The sequence below is a fragment of the Acinonyx jubatus genome, chromosome B2, assembly GCF_027475565.1.
Source record: "Acinonyx jubatus isolate Ajub_Pintada_27869175 chromosome B2, VMU_Ajub_asm_v1.0, whole genome shotgun sequence".
Taxonomy (NCBI): Eukaryota; Metazoa; Chordata; class Mammalia; order Carnivora; family Felidae; genus Acinonyx; species Acinonyx jubatus.
In genome coordinates this window covers 23,608,633-23,636,441 of record NC_069385.1, presented here as the reverse complement: position 1 = coordinate 23,636,441, position 27,809 = coordinate 23,608,633, and the positions used below count along the sequence as shown (strand labels likewise).

The 27,809-nt window shown below is 37.5% G+C and overlaps 1 protein-coding gene across 4 annotated transcripts in view; it reads left to right on the top strand.

The window, feature by feature from the left end:
- Nucleotides 1-27,809, top strand: part of ADGRG6 (adhesion G protein-coupled receptor G6) — a 139,783-nt gene that overhangs the window by 37,337 nt on the left and 74,637 nt on the right. The window lies entirely within an intron of this gene.

Genomic DNA, 27,809 nt, shown 5'->3' with positions numbered 1-27,809 from the left:
ATGAGGAAGCTAGAAAGAATAGCATTTCGTGTAAGAATCAGGGAATCAAAACAGTGGCTAAAGGAAGAAAGTGGTAAAGAAAGGAAAAACAAAACGAATTCTCATTATCAGGTATACTAGACAAATACCATATAGGTTAGCAGCTAGGAGATCCAGACTCTATCAGCCAGTGCCCTCTAAAACAATAAAGTAGATTTGCAAACATTAACAGATTGTAGAAATAACAGAAGCCCAAGTGTTTGTAGCACTAGAGTTGGGAGTGATGAGGAAAAGTTACCAGGAAGTATGTCTTGGCCCAGAGTGAGGAAGAACTTTCTAACAATAAGAGCTGCCAACAATGGAATGTCCCATTCCCCAAAGTAACGAGCTTCCTCTCACTGGAGAGTCAGACAGCAGCCAGAACATTGTCTGGCAGGGGTACCATCAGGGGTTGTAGCACTGGGTCACAATTTAAATCGGATGAACTCGAAGGTCCCTTGCCAACATTCTGTGATTCTATGACTGTTTTGGTTACACCTTATTTCTCTTTCATACTCAAAGTTGTACTGTTTTTCATAAATATCCTTTGATATGCACAGAGAGAGACTTAGGCTTATGCAACGAGATTAGCTGTGACAGTCCTTTAAAAAGAAGTAACCGAATGAAATTCAAAATAATGTATGTTTCAGGAAAATAAGCAGAATGTGGGATTCTTTTGAAAGTCATATGGTATAAAGCCTATGGGAGTGTTTATAACTCTCAGTAGGATTAATGCAATTTGCAGTGGACACAAACACATGTAGGAAAGAGTTTATCATCGCATTTAGTATTTGGTTTTATTCTGGCAGAGACAAGAGCTTACACAGAGCAGGCGGAAGGTTGTATTAGGAGCTACATGCAAATATTTTTCTCTAGTATAGCTGATGGGAGGACAGTATTAGTAAAAAGGCAGTCAGAAATAGTGTCGGTATTTCGGTTCAGATGTTTGGCCTTTGGACACCTGATTTCTATCAAAGGGTTTTTATTTTTCAAATGGAAGCAGACATGCTATGAGGTTTGTTTTACAAATACTAATTTGGTATTGATGGGGAAAAAAGGTTTAGGAAAGAAGGATCAGAAGGGAGGGATACAAAGTCTGGGTGAAGTAAGTTGAAGGCCAGAACAGAAGTGGGAATTCAGGTCCGAGGAAGACAAAGTTGCCTTTTGCTAAAATGGGAAAGCCATGGAGAGGAAAGAGTTTGGAGGGTATCCGTGAAGGCACGTTGTCTTCTTCATTTGACAGCCACAAATGCAGAACAGAGGTCAGGAACTGCAACGGAAGTCAGGAATTGGAGCAGAGATCAGGAACTGATCTCGGATTTCTAATCGGATTTCATAATCATGTTTGATGAAATTCCAAAAGGAGAAACTGTCAGTGGAAAAGAGACCTCTAAGCTGAACTTTGGGGAACAGCAAAATATGAGGAATGAGAAGGAAAAAATCAGAGAAGGCAGTAATAAAAGAATAATGAATAAGGAGAATAACCGAGAGATAGTATTTCTTGGAAGCCAGGAAAGAAGAGAATATCAAGCAAATGTAGTCAGGGACCATCTGAGAGACTATAAAGGTGGGAAGGAAGAAAAAAACCTAAGTTGGAAGTTTCCAGAGAGGGTTTGAGCAACCCTTCCAGAGCTTGGAAACTGAGGTGCCCGTATAATTTTTTAAGTGTGAGAGAATAAAAAACCACCACGTTATAAATTAGTTACAATTTCGTTTGCTACTTGCAGTGACTTTTCATGATGTCCTTTTTTCCCCCTTCTGGGTGATAGCAGTGCCTTTCTATGTGTGGTATTCTGCCCCACACTGCCGCTCACATTTCTATCAGGGATGAACCTTTAAGTCAGACTTAATTCATAGTTTTGGATAAGCTCCATTGGAGATGGTGTTTCTCTTGTTTTTCTTTCTTGGAGGAAGTAGGCAGCTGGGGCGTACTAACGCGGGACTTCCAGTTATCTCTGAAATAAGGTACAGGTGATAGCATTGTTGGAAGATTGACTTTGGTCTAAATAGTTGAGAAAGGTAAAATCCTTATTCACAACTGGTTTCACTATGCATATGGTTAAGACTGGAATTGAGGACTATTTACAGGGTTCTTTTTTTTTTTATGCTTTTCTATTTGATATGATAAAAGTAAATAACTGCTCTAGTTGAAACTTACGTACTTGATTCAAAAAGTTACCTGCCAGATCATAGCAAATGTAGTATATGTGACTGGTAATCTAATACACATATATAGCAGCCACCACATGCTGAGGCATGCTCTAAGAGACTTTGGTATACATTATGTATTATCATACACACACACACACACACACACACACACATACACAAACGTGCATCTTTTTTTCTTCTTTTATGTCTTTTCTTCTTCTTCTTTTCTTCTTTTCTTCTTTTCATATTTTCTTCTTTTATGATAATCTTAGGTGCTATTATTGTCATTATACGGATGAACAAACTGAGTTTGTAACAGTCTGTTTTCCGATCCAAATGTGTGGTACCAAAAAAAAAACAAAAAACAAAAAAAAAGCAAAAAACCTGCAACTCTTAGAGTGAACAAAATTTCCACTTCCTAGAAATATTTCAATGGTGTCAGAGTTTACGAAAAATTTCTCACTCTGTCTTTTGGAAGTTTTAATTCAAACAAAATAAATTGTGGTTCTGTTTTAATTTTCTATGGACTGTTTTTAGTGACTGCTGCATGACTCAAGCAATGAAACCAAACCAGAAAAATGACAACAGTGATAGTGTAGGTAAGGGAGAAGCATATCTTTTCGTCTGATGGCTCCTCCCTGTGAAGAGAGCTCCAGGTTTTATTACTGGAGGTTTTAAATGATGGGCGATTTGTGGAAGGTATAATGACATGCTCAGCTCGACTCCGTCCTCCTATGTGGATGTGACTTCCTACCTGAAGTAGGAGGCATCCTATAGCATAGTAGCAGATCCCTAGGAACACCTATCCATGTATGCAAAATGAATGTTAGTGAGTAGTTAATATCTGATTGTTCACGTAAATGTCTAACACTGAATTTAAATATACTTCTCATGTTGAAAATGAACAAATATTCTAATAATAAATCTTTCTTTATGCCTTGTGTCTCTTTGATACTATATTGAAATTGAGGTAAATCTGTGCTTTCAATTATATTAAAGTTGTTTCTTAATGTTGAGAATATCTAATCTTTGGTTGTAGTTCAGTTAGAGCACAATTTAATTCTTAATGAAGGCTCTGAATAAAATATTTATTATATTACATAAATTTAGAAATTTAGAACAAATGCTTGGTATTTAAATAATGGCTAATAACTTCACACTGATATATAAGATTCATCTTAGCCATAAAACTTTAAGTTATCCAAATTAATTTTCTTTGATATAATTTTCATATAAAAAGTTCTCAGCAAAAATTTTACTAAGGTAATGCCATTTCATAGACAGTTATAGTTAACATCATTAGATGTATATATTCAGCCCTATAAATAATCTAAAAGAAATTAAGCATAACTCGTAATTTTGTCTGGTATGTAATTAAACCATTTTAATTATTTTTTCCAATTCAAATAATAATACCTATCGTTCATTTATCCATCCTTTCGTCTATCCACCCCCCGCTCCCCGACTCACAAGCTTGGAAGCAACCCAAATATAAATGAACTTTTCTCTCAGTGGCTAATTATTCCAAAAATTTGTCAGCTCCCCTGACAGACACAAACACAGTCCACATCCCATTGGATATGACTTACATTGTATTAACTCTAAGCTAACATAAGGATTTTATCGTTTTATTCTTAAATCTTCATATCCAGGACAATTATTAATTTGTAACCCTGCCTTAGCCAGCTAGTGTACAAATCTCAGGTATTAATTTAAGTATTTATATTCATTAATAGTGTTGTTCATATTTTTGAGCCAGAGACCCTGTCGAGAATCTGACACTTGATATGCGCAAGCTTTTACAATCATTTGGTGGAGGTCAGTAGAGCTCTTAGAACTCATGCAAGGACCAACCAGGTGGAGAATCCCTTCTATACTGTAAACCGCCCATTGTCATCGGAGATATAACAACAATGTGAATGCCTCCAAAGAAGCGGAAATCAGCAGGCAATCAAAACTGACATGAAGCACTGCAACTAAGGATTTGATTTAGGAACTATCAAGCATGGTTGTATGAGGACTGATCTCAGAGCTTTCTAGAAACCACACTAAAACTAGAACCCCTTCTTTCCCTCTGCAGTGCCAAGAATGAGTATTGATACAAACTTCTGGTCATTTCTTTTTCTCTTCTCCTGCTTTGCTAGAGTACCCCGATTTCTCATTCTTTGTTATTACTGGCATTGTCTTATGTTAAAAAGCATAATCCTCTTGTGATTTCCAGGGGTGGGTTTGTGCAACACTCTCTCACACTTGGCAGTCATGAACAGGCCTTCTTCAAGACTATCCATGCTTTTAGGATGTTTTGACTTTAAGAATTATTATGTGCCTTACTAGAAGTACAGAATAAAAACCACTATGAAATTCCCTACATAATCTTTTCATTACAGCTGTCTATATTTAATGCCAGATAATTGTTTCTGCATTGTCTTACATCACTGAAACTTTAGAAACCAGGTGCTCCACCCACCCCTCCGCACCCCACACCCCCCTGCTTTTATTCTCGTGTATTACTTGCTCTTCAACATAATAGGGTAAGTATTCCCTTCTGTGCTGCACTGTTATGTGGCATGTGTGCTGCAGGGGTGGTTGGCATTGGGAATTCTGGCTCCTGATATGCAGACAGAAAAGCTTTCAAACATTAGATGCAGAGTTAGGTGATGCTAAGCCACTCCTGTTTGATAAATTTAACTCTTTACATTGTCTTATTAATGCTAAATGTTGCCTATTAACAGTAGCTTGTATGCACAGTGGGATTGGGCTCTTGCCTGTATGTAACTCTACCTCTGTGGAAAGAGGAATACTGGAAGTGGGTGTTACATTAATATGTGTTGTGATGCTGACATACCAACAACCACTGCAAGTTATTTTACAAGGAAGACAATGTGAAATTCAGATGTATTCCCAAGAACGAATGTCCATCTGTGGCAATCTGTACATCATGAAATATTTATTGCCTTATCCACCAGGTACAAGTCTCCCTGTTCATGAATAACGCTGAATTTCTTCAATTCCCAGTGTGTACATTTAACTCACTGTAGGAGGTTTTATGATAGGAGCATCACTTGCAAGAATTTAGAAGTGCTCATAGAGATTTAGGTATATGACATTACAGAGCATATAATCGTAAGTGCTCCATGTATGTCATGTAAAACAAAAACTTGAATGTGCTAAGAAAAAATTCAAAAGGATATCTCCTTACCCTTTAGTTAGGAACAAAACAAAGAGATAAAGAGACTTCCATTCTGTCTGGACTTTTTAGGCTCTTTGAGTCATAGACTTTCCCAGAGAGAGAAGCATCCTGTCTCCCCACCTATTCAAGGTAGAATCAGAGAAATCTTTATCTTAATCAGTGATGCTGCTGAGTTACAAGTGGGTAGCTTTTACAAACTTGGAGTACCTATTTGAAGTTTAGATAATGCTTGTTTCTGTTATCATAAGGTCTCTGAGGATACTTTCATAGTAAATTAAGGGATTTAAATGAATAGACTATTGCTCTACTATATTACTCTCTGTGTTCATCTTCAACTGCAAGGCACTGTAGGATGACTTGGGCTGTAACATTTTTAATCTTTACAGAAAATAACAGTTTGATAAAATCCAGAGGTCGGAATTGGTATAGGAAGTCATTATGGAAAGATGTATTAAAAATTAAAAGGAACGTGATAAGAGAGTCTCCTTCTTGCTGGTGGATTTTGAGAATGAAGGGGTCTTCAGAATGAAGAATGATAGCCTAGAATTGACTTCTGTATTTGAAGGTAATTAATAATGGGACTCCTAGAGTGACAGAGAAGTCCTGGAGTGGATTTCTTGAGTCTGATTCCTGGTTCTGCCACTCAGAAGCTTTGTGACTTGGGTACAAAGCTTAATTTTCTTTAATCTTTGGTTTTATTAACTCCTCAATAGGGTTATTAATAGTGTCTGCCTCATTGAGCTGGTTAGCATATTATAAGAGTCTAATACATTTTTTTAATGGAAAACTGAGATCTTGGTTTATTACTTGCTTGGAAATATGAATGGAGAGGTCGTTGGAGAGCAAGATTCTAATCATAGTTGTACCACTGACTAATGTGTGAGTAACGGTGTGAGTAATTATGTGGCCTTGGACAGGTTACGCTGTCCTCCTTCCCTTTCTTCCTTCTTCTATTTTATAAAATGAAATCGTGGGTTGTCTGGTCTCTAATTCTACTCCAGTTAGAATTCTGTAATTCTATGAGTATTTTATCAATGAATACCAACTTTTTAAAAACCTCAATCACTCAAATTTGAAATGTCCCCAAAACTGTTTTTGTTTTGTGAATGTCAGAAGTAGAAGCTGGTGTCAGATCCAGCGCCTAGAAGGTGTGCCATTTAGGGCTAATCTAGAAAACACATTTTTGGTGTTTGGTGACTCAACTTGTTATAAAAGCCTGCCTTGCAAGGACCTGTGCGCAAAGAAGGACTAAAATGAAGTGAAAGGGAAGCAGGGCAGTGGGAGTTTTGGAAGGAGGAGCAAGTGGTAAAGAGGCAAAGTGTAACTGTGTGGAAAAAACATTCCCCAGAGACTAGAGAAAATTGTTGAAAGGAAAAACATTAGGAAACTAAGTTTATCTCAGGGATTTATTCCAAAAATCAAATTCCAGAGGAGATCCATTTTTACAATGCCTTCGCAGTCCATATTTATGCTGTAGTTGATTATTATTCAAAATGAGAAATTATAATATCCTGAAGAACCAAGGGGGGAAAATGGATGATTTTTATACTTTCGTGGCACATAATATGTTCTGTTAAAAAGAATTTTAGGAGAAATGATCCTTGTCATTAACTTGAGAATATTGATTATGAAACCTTTAATTTCGTGAGTATTCTTATTGAAACATTACCATCTAAATAAAGCCTATAGAAGTGTTCATAATTACCTGGCCATTTCAGCTGTTCTTTTACCGAGTCAAAATAATAAGCCACAAAGCTGACAGTAGTGTTCTTTCCATTGGGTTTTCTTTTTCATTTTACTAAGTTTATAAGCATTTTTTAAAAAAATTATCAAAATTTCTTAGAGCCAACCATATAGTAGAAAAATGAATGAAATCATTTTCATTCATACTCATCTGGCATGAATTATCTCCCTACACTAAATATGTTAAATATATTTAGAAGAGAAAAGTAATGGAAAAGACCAAATTTTATTTATTTTAACATATATTTAGACAAGCAAATTCTTTGCTGAGAATACAGATGAGATTCCGACTTCTAACTTAGTCATGTACTATTGCTTTTATATGTACCTCAGTGTGGCTCCCAGATACACATGAATGGGTGCTTTGTATTAAGCTGGATAAAAATATAAATATTTGTCTGTAAATCTATTCTCTGCATTTTCTGTAAAATGAGATTTTTTGACAAGTATATAAAAATATTGCTTGCTATTCCTACACTTTTATTTAATAATTTAAAAAATTAAGTTTATTTTGAGAGAGACAAAGACAGCATGAGCAGAGGAGGGGCAGAGAGAGAGGGCGAGAGAGAGAATCCCTAGCAGGCTCTACACTGCTGGCACAGAGCCAGACGCGGGGCTCAAACTCGTGAAAACGTGATATCATGACCTGAGGTGAAACCACGAGTCAGTCACTCAACCAACGGAGCCACCCAGGTGCCTCTATTTAATAATTTTTTAAGTTTATTTATTTATCTGGGGGGAAAGAGAGAGTGTGTGTACAATCATGAGTGGGGGAGAGGGAGAGGGAGAGGGAGAGGAGGAGAGAGAGAGAGAGAGAGAGAGAGAGAGAGAGAGAATCCCAAGCAGGCTCCCTGCTGCCAGCCCAGAGCCCGACATGGGTCTCGATCTAAGGAACCATGAGGTCATGACCTGAGCTGAAACCAAAAGTTGGACACTTTACCAATTGAGCCTCCTAGGCACCCCTCACTTACTTGTTTTAACGTGGTACAAAAAGTTAAGACTTTTTGTGAATTATTTGGCAAAAGAAAAAATTCAAAAAGGGGAGTTCTCAATTTATATTCTGCTGAACTGAAACATTAAGATTTATGATACCCCATCATATTATATATTTAGTACACTTCATTAATTTAAAATTCACAGCACTGAATTCCTGTTTCTAAAGCTTATCTAAATGCTAAATGAAATATGTGAAAGGTATCTCTGCTGAAGAAGAGTTACAGGCCCTCCTGGAGTTTTTTGTTTTTTTGTGTGTGGTTTGTTGTTGTTGTTGTTGTTTTTCAGTTGAAAGGCTGAAAGGGTGTTTAGACAGAAATCAGAAGGATCTAGCTTGCATGCTAATACATGATTTATTATTCTGGACTTAATACTCTGTGAAATGTGAAAGGGAAAAAAAAAACCTTCTGTAGATGGTGTCACTGATTGTCTTGTTTCCAGAGTATTAGTGATAAGAAAAATATTGCATGAGGTCAAAATGGTAAAAAAAAAAAAAGAGAGAGAGAGAGAGAGAGAAACCATCTAACAATGTGATAAACCATATAAATATGTTTTTCTTTATACTGTAACCTTGTACTAAAATATGTGAAATGCTTTATTCATACTATCTGAATATTTTACATGAGTTTTAGCATATCATACAGAGCTCTCCTAGGTCATGACTTGAAAGGCATAATATGGTTTATCCTTCGCATTTAAGATTAACTTGGCATTTAATTACAAACATTTTAAAGAAAACAGTGTGGAAGAATATTTAAAGAGAAGAAAACTTCTGAGGCTAGTCTAATAATTTACAATTAGCTAGTTAATGTTTTCTTTAGACTTTTGATATTATGACAAGAGGCACTGCCTCCTTCAAAACTTTTGTTAAGGTAGTTAGGTGCCTTAAAATGGTAACTAAAAACTGTTTCCATTTCTGTTTCCACTCTATTTTAGGCAGTAATTTGTAGGTAAGATTTAATGGAAAGGAAACAGAAGAGATACCCCCCCACACACACCTTGTTTAACATATCTAACGTTGTGATACTCAATTAGTTCTCTAGTTGTCATTGTGATAAAATAGATTGATGAATACAGGATATTTGCAAATCTCTTGAAATGACAGTGATATGAGGGAATGAACTGACTCTACTCCCTCTTCAAACAATTCCTGGTACTCAAGGGTAGAATGAAGAAGAAAGGTAAGAGACAGATTAGAAAAACTGAATCCTGTCAGTCCAAATAAAGATAAGAATTAGGAGTCATTCAGTAACTGCATTGTAAAATATTGTCCATTACAAAAGCCAAAAGGGACGTAAGGAATATTCCTTTTGCATTTTAGAAAGCTTTGCATGATTGAGAAATTTTCTACAGAGTGGCAAAGGAGAAAAGAAATGTGTGCTGCAGATTTGGTGATGTGTTGAATTTTTGATGTAAAAATGCAGTTGTCTCTAATCTGTCTTCAGTTTCCAGTTAGGAACTAGATGAGGGGAAAATGTATATCACAGGAAAAAATCCCTTAGTATCCTTGGCAGAGTGTGTTCTGCCCATACTTGTTGGCTGATCTCTATAAACATTGTATACATAATGAAAATACGGAACAAAAGTTTGGCTTGTAAATATGAAATTAAACATGGTATTCAACCTCTTGCTTTTTTGGTTAGAAATCCTTTTCACAACATGATCAACTGTGTTTGGATTCAAAAAGTCTTTCTGGTTTACATGCCAGCTAAACGCATGAATTTTTAGTGGGTGTTTCTGACATGCAATAGAGAAAGAAACAATAATCCTAAAGATTAGCCCCTCACCCTGCAGGCATGTTCTGAATATGCCCTCTAAGCTGGTGTATTTTATGTTTCATGCAAATTTATGGTCAAGTGATTTCAAGTACAACTGCACTTTTCCCAATGGCAACATGGCTAATAGTCTGGGAGTAAAGCGTAACAAAGTGAAAAAGAAAGTTTTATTATTTCATAATTAAATTGACTGTTTCAATAAGCAGACTTAGAACTACGAGCCAGATTTTCATTTGCAGCAAAATTGGCTTATTATCTTAATCGTTAAATTAGTTGTTATGTCTTAGATTTATGTTCAGAAGGCAAAAAATGTAAAGTTGTTTTCTTATGTTGGTAATCTCACTGTAGGTTCTGTGCGGGGAAATCCCGTGGTGTCTGCAGGGCTGAATCAGAATAGTGGGCTATCTGTAGGGAGGTTGATGAAACTTTCTCAAGAGACCTTTCCAAAGGCCACTCTTTGCCATGGTGACTTGGTCTAACCTGCAGTCTAGAAGGCTCAGAAGTTTTAGTTTAAACCCACTGTGAAAGTATATCTATCTCCTAACAGTAGATTCATCCAGACTAATGTTTGTTTGTTCATCCATTCATGCATTCTCAGAGCTAATGCCAGGACCAGGAATTATACTAGGGTTTGGAAATATTGTACTAAATGAAACAGTCCCTGTGCTCACTGACCTCACAGTATAAGAGGGAGGGAAAATATTAAGCAAGTAACTGGAAGTATACTTACAAGTAAAGGTAAATGCAGAAGTTACAGTCAGAACTGATATTCAGCTGTTTTTAATGCTCTGCTTTCTTGGCCAGTGTCTACTCTGATTGACTGGGGCCCATGTCTAATTGTTATGGGTTGTTAAATATTTTTGATATTGCCCCTGTTTATATTGCTGTCATGGGGATCTCTCTACTTGAGAAACCAACTTGTAATGAACAAATTTGTTGATATGTAATGAGTAATATCAGAGGAACCAGAAGAGTAGATGGTCCACCTGTGTAAGAAACCAGACGATGGTCTGAACATGACTTAGAACACTGTGATGGCTCCCATTTGTAACCTTTTCAGTCCAAATGAGCCTTGTGTATCCATCTCCTGAAAGACTTGATCTTATTAGTGGCACCCGGTCTCTGGGCCATTTTCTAAGATTTTCTTGCTGGCCCATTATAGTACTTAGATAGGTCGTACCGTTGAGTTTGTATTTTACCATATGAACTCATACCCTTATACCATACTCCTTGTTTTTCTCTGCATTCGTTCTAATAGTCAAGTCTTAGGAAGACTTTTTTCTAAGATGATTATGTCTGTTAGTATCAATACAAAAGAGTTAAAATTGAATACTGTAAAGAAAAATCTGATTTCTAAATTCTTGGGGAGCTCTTCATCATGGCACCCAAGTACCAACGAGAGTTTTTATTTGAATAAAGTTGCTGAATATTCTCCTGGATTCCTGTGTTAGTTTCTTTTTATATTCTGGACCAAACTACCATGTTTTTTCTGGCCAACAGATTTAAAATCTAAACATAAAGGTTTATTTTTCATAAATACGTTTTGAATTTGACCTTCACAGGGAACATTTTAAGTGTTGTGATCAATGAGGTTTCAGGTACCTCTTTACAGAGAACTACTGTGATTATGTTTTTGTGGTTGGATTTTTCTGAACCCATTAGCTACATGGTAATGGAGTGGTGAAGTTAAGGTTTTGAGAATCATTACACCACCCGCTTACCAGAAATTCAATAAAAAAACAAACATGAGTGATAGCTTTATGTTCTAGTACAGTATATTTTTAAAATGGTGTTCGTTAAACCCTCTAGAGAATACATCAAAGGAAATATAAAAATCCAACTTTGAACAACTGAACCTTCTTATAATTGGACTCAGCATCAGATGTTAAAAGATCAAATGGAAGAGGCAAATTTAGATACAGGCATGAGATAGGTCATTTTTCCAGCAGAAAAAAATGTATGCCTTTGGATTGGTAAAAAATAGGATATTAGGAAAATGTCATTTTCTAATTCCCTAGATTATTTAAAAGTATCCTTCCACTGTTCATTCCTGAATCATTTGAAAGCATCTGCTACTTCACTGTGCACAAAAGTGCGCTTCAGTAACTAAATAACTTCCTCTCTGTGCTTCAAAAAATTCATGAGTCATGAGCACAGAAATATTTAATCATGGAGTTTTCTTTTGAAATACTTAGCAGGACTAGTTTCCTCAAACTTACTTTCAATCTTAATGGTAATATAGGAAAGTTTACTTACCAATAATACGTTTTTATTAATGTTCCATAATATATTATTTAGCAAATTTCTACTTGGTTAGATTAATCTGGAAGGTTCTGCATTCCAAATATGTTAAGAAAAACATCATAATCTTTATTTTATTTTTTAATATTTATTTGTTTATTTTTGGGGGGAGAGAGAGAGAGAGAGAGAGAGAGAGGAGGGAGAGAATCCCAAGCAGGCTCCATGCTGTCAGCATAGAGCCTAGAGTGGGGCTCAAACTCATGAACCGTGAGATCATGACCTGAGCTGAAATCAAGAGTCAGATGCTTAACCAACTGAGTCACCTAGACACCCCAAGAAAAATATCACAATCTCTGTATTCATTATCTTGGGTCTGTAAATTGATTAGGAATTGATAAAAATAAAAGTATTGATTTTTTTCAGTACAGGTAATTTTTTCCTTGGCCTGGTAGAAACACTAGGGCCTAAAGACAGAACTAAAATGAGGGAACTTAAACTTTGTGTCAGAGTTATAATCCATCACATTTTAAACCATTAAAACTGAGACCTTAAGCAACCCAACATACCCAGGTAGTGACTGGCACCAGGCTTACATACATCTTTTACTTCTCACTTCAGTATTTTTCTGTCACATCAGTGCAGTTTGAATGGAGATTTCTTTGTTGAGCATCCTCAATGCCTGTTGTTTCATTCGAGCACAAGACAATGAGATGATCGGATGTTACAGGTTGAGTTCTTGCAGCTCAAACTCTGAGATGGAGATTAGCATGTGTACTCTTCATTCAATGCCTGTGAGGAAGGGAAAGAAGAACAGGGCAGAGGGAGAAGCTGGGCTTCAAATGGCCACAACCATAGCCTCAGCAGACACTATCGGCAGCTCGGGAGCCAGAGTGCCCTTCAGAGTTGGTGCAAGGAGGCCGGGCCTTGTATTGCTACTTTGGTCAGTCACCAGATGGGGGTCTGACTATGGGTGAGGTGTCTGTCTTCAGCTGATGGCGGTCTTCTGAGGAAGACTCAACCGTGAACTCTCAGTAGCTCACAGTCCTAGCATCTGAGAGAAGGGGGATCTCAGGGGAACCTGGCTGGTTCTTTGCAGCATCCATTACACCATTACAGGTGCTTTGCAGCATCTGGCTGGTGTAATGGATGGAATGGTTGGAATATATGGATGGAATATAACTATGTCATATTCCAGCTGTTGCATAAGGTACTTTGTATAGAATTTCACTAATCCATTCAGTAGCCACAAAAAAAAAAAAGGAGGTGATATCTTTCCTTTTCTAAGAAGAAATAGAGGTTTAGAGATTAAGTAACTTGCCCAAGATCACATACAAATGGCAAGTCCCCCTTACTCCAAAGCTCATGTTCTTTTCATGTTGCTGCTTCTTAGGGTAAGAAACATGGTGGAGTGGGTTATCTAAACTCTAAGATTCCTTGAAATCCTTTGGATCTAAAGAAAGTTTGGATTAAATTCATTGTTATCAATACTGTGACCATCCATACTACCGCCACTTAGAAGTAGATGTAGCATGCAATGTTGACTAAACCAAGTTAGATGTGATCCCTGGCTTTGAGAGGTATGGGCTAGATTGTAGAAGTGAAGAAGTACATTCAAACAATATGCAGAAATGTCCGTTTTCTCATTCACAAAATAGTGCAATTTGCAAGATTATTATAAGTATTTAATTTACACATGGAAAGATAATTGTGCATGACCTCAGGTACTGTAGGCACCCCAAATTTATTCACTATGTTTAAATTGAATAGAAGCATACAGATATTAGACAATATTTGCATTAACCCTAGTTGGGAAGCAGAAACAATTCCACTTTGATTTTCATTCATGGTGTTCTCGTGGGAAAGACTCCTGGGCTTTAACTTCCACATCTGTAAAATGAAGGGCACGAGGTGGGTGAACTAGAAGCAGTGATAGCCTACTGAATGTTACAATGATAGAGATCCAAGTGGTTCAAGTTGAAGAAGCAGCGCATGAAATCCACAACTGTCCTGAAGTGAAGCAGCCTCCTACATCAGCAAGTTTACGGCATCTCTGCTGTGGCTTCTTGTTATCCCCAAGGGAAATAATTTTCCTCTTTAGTACCTATAGTCTGTGCCTTACACATAGTAAGTAGAGATTGACTAGAGTGTAGCAAACATATTCTATGAATTCAAATAGAATCTCAGCCTAGAACAGAATTCAATTCAATTTTTATCATGAGCAGGAAGGAACAAATGACTTGATGCTCTTCTATCATGTAAGACTCATGGTTATTAAAAATTATCTTGTAACACATATTTTAAAATATATGTAAACACATGTGTTAATGTTGTGTATACTTTGAAGTATACATGTGTGCAGTATGTATGTCTGGTTTTTCTCAATTTCTGGGTGTTTGAGTGGTGAATCCTTGCCACGTGCCATTGTGCACTAGAGATTTAGAAGTAAATCAGGGAGACATGCTGTCTGACCTCATGAAAATTGTCTACATATATACCATATATAAATCCAGAATGCATACACATTATGTTATACATGTAGAACTTTGCCCTTTTTATTCTTTACTGTTTTGTTTTTAGCTTGACTCATCTTATGAATTCATGGTATTTAATCCAGGAAAAAAAATATTTGACAAAGAAAGAAGCGACTAAAATTCGATGAAGGATGCCAAGAAAAATAGTCTTAAATTTCAGTGGTAGTACCACAAGATTTTCAGATCCCCCACCCGCCAGATGCAGCAACCAAAAACAACCCAAAAAACAAGCAAAAAAGAAAAAAAAACCCAAAACAACAACAAAAAAAACAATCCTTTCTCTATGTGGGATGAAGGAAGTCTGTAACTTTGTGTACTGGCATTACACAATGTCACAGTCTGAACTCAAGATAAGGGGGGTCATCTTAGAGATACCATTTCTTTTTTTTCTGTCAACTTCCATTTTCATTGGATAGAACCCAAAGAATCAAAGGGGAAGCAGACAGCAAAGGCTCCCACCCAAGCTGTGTCCAGAATATATTTTATTTTACTTCTTTGTATTTCTTATTACCAGCTACCAAAGGAGGATGACAGGAAAATGTAATCGTTTAATCTGCTGTAACACATTTCCACTTGTGGCTAACGAGATACCACTCGCCTTGCAATGATTCAATCCCATCTTCTATCAAACACTCTTAGTGTAACATGTTCCCTCCCGGCCTTTTCCTAAAACTCTGAATCACATCAACTGAGCATTGACATTGCCTTTTCTTTTTCTATTTTTTTAATCCACAAAAGACAGCAAAAGAATAAGCACATTAATATTACTTGGATGATGTACCAAGTGGGGGACAATCAGATGTACTTTTTTCATTAAAATTTCATTAGCATTCACATTTGCCTTTATTAATGGTTTTATTTTTATTTTTTAAAAATTTTTAATGTTTATTTCTGAGACAGAGAGAGACAGAGCATGAGTGGGGGAGGGGCAAAGAGAGAGAGGGGGACACAGAATCCGAAGCAGGCTCCAGGCTCTGAGCTGTCAGCACAAAGCCTGATGCGGGGCTCAAACTCACAGACTGCGAGATCACGACCTGAGCCGAAGTTGGACACTCAACCGACTGAGCCACCCAGGCGCCCTTATTAATGGTTTTAATAGACCAGTTACTCCAACTTAGGAGATTTTCTAACCAAAGTCCTCATATTTCTGAAATGAGTGTACCCCCGGAGGTAGATGTACATCTTTTTACGTGACTTGTACATCACTAGAAGCCACGTAAAAAAATCAAACTGTGAATTGAAAGGCTGCACCTAAGCATGACATCATGAAGAAAATTGATTGAATGGAACAGGATATAGTGCCGCCTTTGTCTTTTGCATCAGCAGCCCAAATCTAATGGTTGAATAATGTGCTTTAGAGGACAGTAGTGTCTTTCACTGAAACGCTGTGCAGAAAGTTCCAGCCAGTCAATGTGCTATTTCTAGTCAAGTGTATGCAGGGTTTACATACTGAGAGCAGCTGTAAAGATGTTGGCATAGGAGCAACTTCAAAGCCAGTTCAACTAGAAATTTAGATTGGTGCCCAAAAGAGCTTCTGTGAACTACAGGTGTTTAATTTTCAGCTTTCCTGGGAGCAAGTGTTCAAATATAGTAAACAAATGGCAAGACAGGCTGTCCTTTAAGGTTTTACTTTCTTTTTTTTTCCCTCGTTCTGTGGGCAGGGCTTTGTGGTGTCTGAGTTGTTAATGACCACATGTGATCCTCCATTTGTCAGCCCTATGTTGTCTTCCATCCAGGCACTTAGAACCTTTGCTCTTATGTTTTAACCAGGAGCCTCTGGCCTGCATCTTAAGTTCTGTGTGATACGTATGTTTCTTACAAATTCTGTTTGTTATGAGACAAATAGCGACTGAGGAACTTCACCCACCTTGTCTTCTTTTGAATCGTGGCTTAATTTTATAGAAAATAAATTTGTAAAGTATCATAAAATAATATCCATAAAAATGATGTAGAGAAAAAAGTATTTTTGGTAATTTAAAACACTATTCCTTTCAGGCAAAATCGCATGTATGTAAGCTATTTCCACCACTTTACAAGCAAATATTAACTTTTATTAAAATATCAACTTTGCTTTTTGGCCCATTTTGCATTGTGAGGCTAACAGTCTTTCCACACAGAACAGGGAGGGCCACGCTGGCTGGGTGGTCCTTCACAAAAATTCCTAGTGTCTTGCCCATCTAAAAGACTGAAAGTCAAGGGGCACCTGGGTAGCTCAGTAGGTTAGGTGTCCAACTCTTGATTATGACTCAAGGCATGATCTTGCAGGTTTGTGGGATCGAGCCCTGCACCGGGCTCTGCACTGACAGCATGGAGCCTGCTTGAGATTCTCTCTCTCTTTCTGTCTCTGCCCCTTCCCCTGCTCATATGAGTACATGCATGCTCTCTCTCACTCTCAAAGTAAGTAAATAAACATTAAAAAAAAAAAAACTCTGAAAGTCAGCTGTGTATATTGGAGGGAGAAGAAAATCCTTTTGATTTTCTTGAGTAGAGACTCAACTCAAATTATCTTAGTAAGTAACTTTCAGAAAGATATGTTATCCAAATATCTCCTATTTACTTTAATGCATTATTAAAGAATCCCCAGATTGAAAGTTTCTCATCTTTTGGGGGGTTCAGATTTGATGCCAGAAGGACAGAATCTTCCCATCATATATACCCTTCCCTAGAAAGATATATATGTATCTAAAGCTTTGTATTTACATTGGAATCCCAAACTGCCATTATTTGAAATTTCCCTTTCAGTTTTTCTGTAAAATGGACTTCCCTGTGTCATTGCAAAATTCTCTGGGGCTCAGTCTGCCTCTTCATCAGTGTTATTATAACACTCTGTGTTATAACTTGCACTATCCGGGATAGTGTTATACCTATTATTGTTCCAAAGTCACTTCCTTAGTGAACACCCTCCCAAAGTTGCCTACTTGATATTCTACATGGGATCATGAAAGGAATCTGTATGTTAAAAATAATGTTTCCCTTTTTTCTCAAACAACACTGCAAAGCCAAATAGTCAGGAGCGTAGAAGCAATTTGACAGAAATTTCGAGTGATCATTAAGCCCCTCAAATAGTTGAGCAAAACAGATGTTTGCAGCTTGAGCACTCCTAGGCTCTCCAGTGACAGTCAGTTTGCCCCAGTTCAGACCTCTACAAACTTCTGTTCTTAGGTCTGTGCCTCCAAAGGGAAAGACACTGCACTGTTTGCTCTCTAGACCACCCAGCCCGCCCACTTTTGGTGGTTTGGGCTTCTCTCTGGCTTGCCTGCAGGTGCAACCTTATTCACCCACCTATCACAAGTCACTCTCCCAGTTTTCTGGAGTTTAAAAACAAAACTGACTAAAAGACAGGAAGCAAGTAGATTCTTATACTATCCTGGAAGTTTGTGATTACAAAGTTCGGTGACCTTCATGAACTTTTTCAAGTGTGTTTTTACTGCAGATTGTGTGGTTGATGTGGAGGGTCCCCGGGGTAGAGGTGAAGCAGTGTAGATGTGGAGAAGTTGATGGAGTCGCCTGGATGTGCATCGCCTGCCAGAGGCACTACAGAGTTGGTGCCTACACCACCTCGTCCCCAACCCGGAGAAATTCAAAATTAGATAAACATTTTGTCAGTGGTGTGGCAAACCAAAATTCAACTTCACTTCTCAATAGGTGTATTAACTTTATAAAAGTAATTAACTGGTTTTTCTTTTGTAAAGTAAGCTTGTAGGCATCAAGAACACACTAAAGCAGCTACATTAGGTAGAAAGTAGGTGATTTCCGCCCCCACCCCGATGTAACCACACTCTAAATCTTCACAATCTGAGACAGCTTGCTGTGTCATTTTAAGCCAGCAATATTCAAAATAGCACAATAACTACTGTTGGCAAGATGTGGAAATTTTCTTGAGCAGTCGGAATATATCCCAGAAGCCAGGATGTTTGCTGACCATTAGGTCTAATTCCATTCAACCTGTGTTGCCTGATTTACAGCTCCAGAGCGGATAAATGAACTCAAACAGGCGGGGACTCGTGAATGCTCAAAAAGACCCTGTTGCCTCATAATCTGGTTCTTTCCCTTCCAGAAGTGTCAGATATCTCCATGACTCTCCCGGAAGCTTCCTCCTGCTAAAGGGAGCAATTGAAGCTCTACTGTGTGTGAGGAACTGAATCTATCACCAAACTAGGGTTTTAGAACTAGAAGAGACATTTTTTTTTTTCACACGTGGATACCAAGGCCTCCATGGCTAGTGACTAGCCCAGATCCCATGGTTGGTTAATGGAAGAGTCAAGACCAGAATCTACTGTGATCCACTTGTAGTATTACCAAATAGTCACATAAACAGATTATTTCAAGAGGAAGCCAATGTACTTTTCTCTCACCTGGCACAAAGTAATCACTCACCAAATTCTAGTGGTTATTATAGTTTTTGTAATTATCAATTCTCTGCTTCTGTGTATATGGAAGGATTGTTTGGCTTGTACTGAAATTTTAAAGAAGTATTTTACCTTCTTGGAAGGTACAATTTTAGATCTGGAGGGGATCTTGAGAGAGCTTCTAGTTCAGCATCACGAGTCTATTGTTCTTGCCACAGTGTTGTTTTTCAAAAATAATAACAAACCATTTTTTATTAGATCTTTGATTTAGCTAGAAAGGAGTTGGAGTAGAAGATATCTTTTTAAAGTTTAATTTCAGAGAGTGTTGAACAAACTTAAGATCATGTATTTCTCTTCCTCCCTCTCTTTCAGACTGTCCTCTAATATATTATTCTTGAGATCTGTGTGCAAAGTTGACATTATATAAATATTTTGAAAAGTAATTAATTCCAGTAATGGATTAAGTTAAGGCAGTGAGACAGCGTATTTAAACAACCTATTTATGTATAAAATGGAAACTCTTACTGAAAAAACATTTTTATTTTAAAAATCTATATTATGGAATTTTTACATCAGCCCTTATTACTAAAATGTTTACATAAAAAGTATTCCATAAAGGGACAAAATTATGCCAGTTGCATCTATAATTTACTTTTCTCTAAGCTATCACTATTTAAATGGCTGTCATTTATATGTACAAGCCTGAATATGTGTGTGCGTGCGTGTGTGTGTGTGTGTGTGTGTGTTTAATGCCCTGAAATTAAAGACTCATTTGGAAAAATTGAGCTACAGTGTACATTTACTCTGCCATTGCCATCTTCTTCCCAATATATTCTCCCAACTTATTGGGAGGGTAGGTTAAACCAAAACTTGTTCTAGCTATTAATTTCAGGTTCTTCACCTGCACCACATAACATGGAATAAATTGGAAGCAATAACTTTTCACTCCTACCTCCAACCCTGACCATCCTCCGATAACCATATGTAAAGATATCTAAGACAGAACTAGAAACGAATGAAAGTAGGGGCCCAGAAAATTGAATGAATGAACAAATGATCTGAAACATTGCTAACATGCTCCACTATTAATAACCACAATCACAGTACCAAAAACTAATGTTATTTGGGCATCTTACTGACAACCAAGTGCAGTCCTAGTATTTTATATGGATTATCTCATTAGCTGCATTCATGTGCTCAAGAAGTTAGTAATGTGCTGATGAGCCAATAATGACATCATTGCCTTCATGGCTATTAGAACTATAATTAGCTGTAATTAGGATAAGATATTCTCCACTTCTGTTGGTTTTATTTAGCACTATTTTTCTGGTTTAGTGCCAAAACAAACCAGTTTTACTTTGCAGCACTGCCTCGATAATCCATATGGAAAAGTTTTCTGTGACATTCTCAAGTGAAATGAACGTTAGGTGGGTGCTTGTTTTTCATAGTTCCCTCAGTTTTTCGTCAGGGGTGATAAAACACGGAAGATCAGAGTAAGACAGATCTTCGATGAACATGGGATTGGTCGCTTTGCTGCTTTTATATCTTACCCATCGGCAGTTAGGCTCTGCTGCAGGAAGTCCCTGTAGAATTAGTCTGCTACTGCTGGGACTGTTCTTTGCTCTCCCCAAATAAGCTGCCAGGGTAGTTCGCTGTCTTTTTCTTCTGGTCCTCTGTCAAGTCCCTTGAATGAGGCTGCAGTGATTCTTACAAGGATCTTTGTTGTATGCAAGAGTAAGGATTAAAAAAAAAAAAAAAAGATCTGTGTTAAATACAAATCTGATTGTTTTGCTTTCCCATAATTAAAACCTTTTCATTTTCTGCTTTTACTATAATTTTTCTTTTTTTTTTTAGTGCGGCTTACAGAATTCTGCCTACCTTGACCCTTTATCTCCTATTTCACCCCACTTTAGATACTACATTTCCACAAAACTAAACTCGCAGGTTACTTGAACAGTCAGCTAGCTCTTTTACCTGCTGGTCTTTGCACCTGTTGACCTACTGCCCAGAACACTTCTCTTTTTCTCCCCTGCCTCCCTCTTAACTTGGCCCACTTCTGTGCTGCATATTTAGGTCTTAGTTTCTCTCATCTGTTAGAAATGGCACTGTTTGTACGAAGTCTACACCTAGGTGATTGCACTCATCTACCTGCTCTATCAGAGCAATTTGCACAGTGTGCTATTGCTATCTATTTATCTGTATTTGAAATAATCTCTATGTTCCATAAAGTCAGGGATTATATCCTGTCCACGATATGCTTGGTATTCCTAGCAGCCAGCACAGTGCCAGGTGCAGAGATGCTTACTTAATAAGTATTTATTGAGCGAGTTGATATGGGGATGGTAAGGGATGAGTTAGACAGTGTGAACAGGACAGTATAGAGTGCTGTATGTGTCATTCAAAGAGGGCTTGTCCTTTTGGATCCCAGAGAAGATTTTGAGTTAGAGAAAACATTTTTATCCTTACATTTGCATTTTCATAGATCTTTCTTGTAGTGATGTGGAGGATGAGTTGGAGGTGACAAGACTATTGACAAAGAGGCTAGCTACTGAGCTTTTGTCCAAGAGAGAAAAGATGTGAAACTTAAGCTAAGTAGCTATGGGAATGGGATAAGGAGATGAATTAAATAACCATGGATAAGATAATGTCATAGTCCTGGATAAAAAATTCGAGAAGGCATGGGAGAAAGAAGACAGAGGAGGATATTCAGAGGTCTAGTTTGGATGTTTCTCATGCTACTAACAACTATAAAGTGGATAAAAACAAATAATTTGAGGAATAGTGTTTGAATTGAGGGATCTATGAGACCTTCAAGTGGAGACATTGAGTAGACATTCACAAGTGTGGGTGTGGTGCTAAATAGGATATGCGTGTCACCAGCATTTGAACATAATGAAGGCCTGGGTTTGGATGACATCATCCAGAGAGAATGAGTGTAGACATAGAAAAACTGAAGGGAGAGGAGAGCCCTGTAAAGTACTGCCTTGAGGCACACTTGGTTGTAAGGAACAGAAATCTACTAAAGCCAGATAAAGAAAGTGAGATGGTAGGTATAAATTCTTGTCCTAGAATTCAATGAAAAGCCACAAAGAACTGCTCCTTCCATTGATTTCTGGACATGGAATGTCTAAAATTAAAGTCTCTGTGTTTCTCACAGTTTTGATTTTCTCTCACCTCTCTGTTTTCTACATCTGTTCTCTTTCTCTTTTCTCTGCCCATCAGTGACCTTTGTTTGTAAGTGGGCAAGGTAGCCACTGTTTTTCAGTTTGTATAACTTTGGCATTCTATTTTTCATCATTCTCTGAATAAATTATCTGTGTCCCTAACTTCACTTTCTCAGAGAGAGAATCTGACTGAGTAGCTGAGACTGTGATTTGGTTCCCTTCAGGTCAGGGATCCTTCCCTGGGGTGATGGTTACCAATATGACTGCGTGAGATGTGGGAGGGGCAAATCCCTTTGGGAGAAGGTGTATGCACGGAGATTGTGACTGGCTTCCGTAGTATGTTGTGATTTAAGGGAGTACCTCTCAGATTTTGATGTACTTATGAGTCACCAGAATATCTTTTGTAAAATACAGATTTTGTTTTGTAGGTCTGGTTGATTCTGTGTGTCTAACAAGCTCCAGGTGATGCTGAAACTGTGGGTCTGAGAATCACACTTGAAATAGAAAAGATTGTGAGGGCAGTTAGAGCAGGTGCCTGCTGAGAGAGGGCTGAGAGAAGGGCAGGAGGAGAATAAGGAGAAGGTAGTAACTATGAGTGAAAAGGCTACTCAGGAATCTGGGAGTGTTCAGAGACATCAAGTGTTGAAAAGGGTGAGTGAGATAAAATTGGAAGCCGCTATAATATAAACAATCTGAACAATGTTGTGGATTCTTTTCAGCAGTGTTCAGAAGCCCATGTATTAGAGAGGAAGAAGGTCCATGGCTGGATTAATACAGAGTTGGGGTTTGCAGTGCAGGAATATGGAAGGGGATAAGAGACTTGAACATACTAACCAGAAAAGGTAGATTAAGTGATCAGCCCTACAGCTTTAGGTTGTTTGAAATTATGCATTGCCTTTAGATTGTTTTTTTGTTTGTTTTGTTTTTTAAACGCTTGGAGAAGGATTCAACCACTGGTTAAGAGAGAACAGTTTCCCATGAACATGTGTGTGGGTGTGCGTGCATATGCATACACATGTGCTTGTGTGTTTAATCCTCTTGCAAGGGAGATATAGCTACATAATAAAGTGAATCTGGAAGCATTTCCATCATTTCACTCATTGGTTCAGAAAATATTACCTTTCAGAGTTACGTATGGAATGTTCTTAATGCTCCAGTGGTTATGGAAAGGCAAGACTTGAACAATACTATAGAAGATAGAACAATCTTAAGATAGATTCTATAGAAGATAGAACTTAAATATGAACAATACTATAGAAGATAGAAATGTATCTGAAGGTGTGGTGTATATGAATCGGTTTGAAGATTCAAAAAAAAGTTGTCAAGCTTAATGGTGCTTCATCAAGGAACTTTCAACTTCTTGTTAATTTTCTGGCCATATCAGACTTAACTGATTCAAGTAAAATGGTACCCTTTTGAACTAATGTGCAAGTCATTGTGATAGCTTCATATTCGTGGTGCCTCCAAAGAATGTTTTGAGGCTGAAACATCACAGTGGGAAGTCAAACCATTTTCTTGTTAGCTCTGGGGAAAACAGTATTTTAGGAGGACTTTGGGAGTGAATTGATATCCTTGCTTGGCTGCAGGAAATTCCAGCAGGAGATTGGAATGACCAGTGTAACCCTGGTTTAGGAGGGATCCTCCCGTCCATGGAAATGCTGTCTTTGAGTGTAGGGTTTGCAGAGGTGGGGTGGGGCGGGCTGGGGAGGGGGAGCTTGCCAAGTGTGTCACATTGACAGAAACGCAGATGTCACAGCCAGACTGCCTTCAGATTCTCTGCTGTCCTGAAAAAAATATGCACAGAGGCCTGAAATCACTTAAATTTAAACACTTCACTGTAATGACTCTGTATTATGTATAGTTTTGTATATTATCAGTCAATCAATATATGCCAGCATCTAAAGTATTATTTCTATTTGACATTTTAGCAGCATTACATCTGGCAGCATTTTACTCGATCTGGAGCAATCCTGTGTGGCTCTTCCTGGCTTTGTGAAGGGTTAGGCATTAGAACCGATCCTGGAATTCTCAGTGGTTGGCCTTTACACGTCATCTTCAGAAACCACCACGGCTACTAAATATTTTAAACCTTTTTAAGCAACTAATAACCTTTATTCATTAGAATGTAATTTATTCACATAGATAATTCAAACAATGACTCCAGATGGATGCAAACTGAACAGGTGACTTAAAGCATCATTTTCTGGAGATGATTTTCACCAGCTAGGTTTTCCAGCAAATTCATCAGCGACAGTTTTATACACGTTCAAATAAAAAAAATAAGATTTAAGTGTATGCATTTTGTTCACCACTTAACACAGTATAGGAAAACCAGTTATCCCATCTACAGATCTGTGTTGAAAGCAGCTAAAATGGATTTCTTTTGATTTATCTTTTGGAGCCGGATACTCCTGCCTTAAATTTTAAAGAACATACTATTTGAGTTACAGGCAAGTACTTGAAACCAGGTTGGAGTAAGAATCCAAATCTCTGAGATTAAAAAAAAAAAAAAAACAAAAAAAACAGCAGAACAAAAGGTAACGATTATTAAATCTGGATCTAAATGCTCTTCATAAATCGAAATAGGCTTTGGCATGACTGGGAGGTTTTCAATCTTAGATTGGAATTTCTTTGAAGAATAAAGTTTTGCAAAATAAGGGAAGTAAGTGTAAGTAAATTGTTGCTAAACCTTTGCAGGCATAGGCAAGAGCTAGGGGTGGTATTTGGTTTGTTGTTTAGATTACTGGAAAACTTTGCTTGTATAAATTTATAGGTGTGAATATGTTACTGTATCCGTCTTTGAAAACCATTTGAGCCAGATATTTTGAGTTGAGTATTGTTTAGAAAATATGTTAACTCTGGTTTTACCAAGACCTCATTCAGTGGCTACTTTAGGAGCCATCTTTTTAAGTAGGTGTGCTTTAATTTTTTGTTTGTTTGTTTAACATTTATTTATTTTTGAGTGACATAGAGAGATAGAGCACAAGCAGGGGAGGGGCAGAGAGAGAGAGAGACACAGAATCTGAAGCAGGCTCCAGGCTGTGAGCTATGAGCACAGAGCCTAACATGGGGCTCGAACCCATGACCTGTGAGATCATGACCTGAGTGAAGCTGGCCATTTAACCGACTGAGCCACCCAGGCACCCCTTACTTAAGTAGCTATGCCTTTAAGAGAGAACGAATTAATTTCTTTAAAAAAATGTTTATTTATTTTGAGAGAGAGAGAGAGGGAGAGAGCGTGCAAGCATGGGCAGGGGAGGGGCAGAGAAAGGGAGAGAGACAAAATCCCACACCCGCTCAGCACTGTCAGCACAGAGCCCATTGCTGGGTTTGATCCCATGAACCATGAATCATGATCTGTGCTGAAATCAAGAGTCAGATGCTTAACTGACTGAGTCACCCAGGCATCCTGAGAGAGAACAAATTAATTTCTTAATGAACTAGTTCATTGTATAGGAATCAATTAATTGTGACATATGATTGCTCTAAATGGGCAAATTCAAATCACCATATTTTAGACTACCTAGTATTCTTTACTAAAATATTTCAAAATTAGTTTCTTAAAATATATTGATATCAGGGTGATTACACTATGTTTAAGAAATTGCCCATTAGAAAACATTGTCTCTTAAAATAGTATTTGAGCCCACCACTTTGCTGTCTTTTGTTTAGTTGTGGAAACTTTTTTTTTCCCTAGGAAAACACTAGACTCACATTCAGAAGAGCTGGTTTGAATCTTGGTCCTCTTGTCAATTAGATGTGTAACTCTGAGCAAGCTACATAATCTGTATCAGCCTTATTTGTTTCATCTGAAGATAGAGGTGGTATTAATTCCCAGGGTTGTTATGATGTCAGATAGTATATATGAAAGCCCTTTACCGTGAAGTTATCTATAAATATGATTAACATGATGATACTATACCTAGTTTAACCGATTTTTCATCCAGCTAAAATAATCTCTATTTAGTAGCACTATCTCTAAATGCTATCTTGCAACTGTAGATGAAAATCATACGGAAGAATGCTGTAAATGTTTTTTTTTTTTTTAATAGATATTATGGGCGTCTTCCCTTTCTCTTTTTCTCCTAAAGAGGGCCTAAGGGAAAAAGAGATTCTATTAAAGTGGAGTGCTGGGTTTTTTTTCCTCTCTTAAATTATTGATGCACAGATTCTGTGTTATAGTAATGATTAATAATAGTTAACATTTATATAGTGCTAACTGTGTGGCTCCAAGGACCTTGCATTAATCCTCTCAATAACCTTGGGAGATAGGTGCTTTTATTGTTGTGTGAAGATAGTGAAACTGAGGAGATTAATTGTTCGAGATTACAGCATCCATGTGGACAGATTGAACTTTCCTATACCTTTCATTCAGCTCTTAGAGAAGAATTTGACCAAAAATATGTACATCAGGCTAAAGGAATTCATGAACAGTAGTTGGGCTTTGGATGTAGTGGATAGCATTTTATTTTGGAAAAATGCTGTTGTTTCATGCATGTTGAGATGACACAGAGATTGCATCTTATTTTCTCTTTTTCTTTTTTAATCTTCAGTGCCTTTTACTGGATACATTCCTGTTAATCTATTAGGATTATTTCTCTCTCTTGAGCCCAAGGTACAGTAACAGGAAGCTAAAGTGTCAGGCCCAGTGTTCTCAGTCCTATACTATGAGTGAAATAACTGGAAGAAAGAGCCCTAAAGCCCCATCCAAAGAGATATTCCAGAGTTCATGCACGCTGTCTTTTTCTGACTTAGACTTTGTTTGGCTTATACCGTACTTCATCCTTCTTTAATTGAGACATGTTTCCATTGATTTAAGTTATTCATGTATTTGTTCATAAATTTAACAAATTTTATTGAAAGTCTTCCATGCACCAGGGATGCTGTGAGGTCCTGAGGAGTAAGATAGTGAGTATAACAGTACATACTCTGCTTGTTGGGCTCAGAGAAGCCGACAAGAAGCAAATAATGTCACAAGTGGAAGTAATACACTGCTCTGATTAAAGCTACAAAGGAGACGAATGTGGTGGCTCAAGGATGGAAGAGAGAAGGCATTTGGCCAACACTTAGTGATCATAAATTGTTTTCCTCTGTCTTCAGCCCTGTACAAGACAATGGAGACCCAGGGAGGAAAAGCAGAGGGAGGGCAAGTTAGAAAGAATTGATGGGGAACAGAGTTGTCAAGGATACAGCACATAACACAAGGTGGCCACAGGGGAAAGAAAAAAGAAAAACCTAACTTGAGCAGTGTAGCGTATCTGATAAGTCCTTGTTTCTTTCACTGAATCATGGAAGAATAAGCAGTATTTGTAGTAACTACCATGTTCAAGAAAAGTTATTGCATATTTTATTCAACCCAGCAAAGGGGGAGGAGTACAATACATTTAGAGTGATTTCCATTAACATGGCCAAAGTATTTTACTGTTTGAAAGTGTAAATGTCAGTTTTATGGCACTTTATTTATCCAGAATGTTGAATACATGAAATTACCACCTACATTTATACAACTATAGAAAGAAACGTGAATATTAATTGCAAAAGCATGACTAGATAGAAAGACAGGAGACCTTGGTTTCTGGTTCCAACTGGTGATTATGGCCTGGAGAGCTAATAGTTGAGAAATAAGTGATTTCTTTACTTTTCTTCCTACCTCA